We start from the raw sequence: 1,490 nt of genomic DNA, 5'->3' as shown, positions 1-1,490 counted from the left end.
CACATATGAGAAAACTGAGGTACTGAGGCCTAGGGAGGGAAAAAGGTTTGACAGAGATAACACACAATGTCAGACCCAGAACTAGAACCTAAAACTTCCCCATAAAGTCTGAACACAAGGTACTGAATCAAGATCTAGTTTTGCTAGGGGCTGTCCAAATAGGAGATGATCCTGAAAGACTCAACATCAACTTTGCAAAAGATCCCAGGCAACCACAGATCAGCAACCACGGGTTCAATCAGCATCTCTACTCAGAGGACTCCTTCTATATATCCAGAGCAAACCTCTCTCCTGAACACCAGTGCTATGTGTCCAGCTGCCTAAGGGCATCTCTCCCTGGATGTCCTTGGGACATCTCAACATGTCCACAATAGAACTCATTCACTCCCCTTCCCCAAACCTGCCCCTCCTACAAACTGCTCCATTTCCAATGAGGGCAACACCACCATTTCAGTCACTCAGATTTCCAGTCTCAGAGTTATCCCTGACTCTTCCTTTTCTTTCATCCCACCACCACACAATTGGCAACCAAGTCTCGGTGATTTTATGTCTACAACATTTTCAATACCCTTATGCCTGCTCATTTTTCCACTTACACAGATACTACCCTTGTTCAAGATCTTCTCACTTTTTACTTGGACATTTTAAAAACTTCCACATCGGACCCCCTATTGCCAGTCTCTCCTAGCTTCAATTGGTTCTCCACATGGTTGCCAAATATTCCTAAGACAAAGGTTATGATTATATGATTATGATACTCCCTACTCACAAATCTTCAGTGGCTCTCTATTGCTTATATAAGGAAATACAAGCTTCTCAGCTTGGCATTTGAAGTTCTCCATAATGTGGCTCCCACCTCCCTTTCCAGACATTTCCTATGACTCTCTTTCACACCCTCTGCATTCTAGTTGCTAGAATGTTGCTAGCTGTTGCTTGAATTTGCCATACCATTCCCCATCTCCGGGGCTTTTCATAGACCATCTCCCATGTTTGGAATGCATACTTGCTTCACTTCTGCACCCTAGCTTCTCTAGTTTCCCTCAACACTCAAATCAAGTGCTACTTCCTATAGGAAGTCTTTCCTGATTCCTTTAAGTTGTTACAGTCCTCTCCTTGATCAAGTTATCTTATATTTACTTCTCTATATAGTGTTGTGTCAATCAATCAACAAGCATTTAATAAGTACCTACTATGTGCCAGGTACTGTGCTAGGTACTAAGTATATAAAGACAGAAGCAAAACAGCCCCTACCTTCAAGGAGCTGACATTCTAATTGGGGGGATAACACACACACACACACACACACACACACACAGGTATGTACAGAACACATATGAACCAGATACTAGGTCACTTTGGTTGAGGGGAGAGGTTGCGGCATTAGCAGCTAAAAGGACCAGAAAAGGCCTCATACAGAAGATAGTGCTTTAGTTCAGTCATGGAGGCCAGGGATTCCAAGTGGTAGACATGAGGAGGGAGTGTCTTCCAGG

Source organism: Vombatus ursinus, unplaced genomic scaffold (genome assembly GCF_900497805.2).
Source record: "Vombatus ursinus unplaced genomic scaffold, bare-nosed wombat genome assembly UNPS02004691.1, whole genome shotgun sequence".
NCBI classification, from domain to species: Eukaryota; Metazoa; Chordata; class Mammalia; order Diprotodontia; family Vombatidae; genus Vombatus; species Vombatus ursinus.
Note: the sequence above shows the minus strand (reverse complement) of the source record.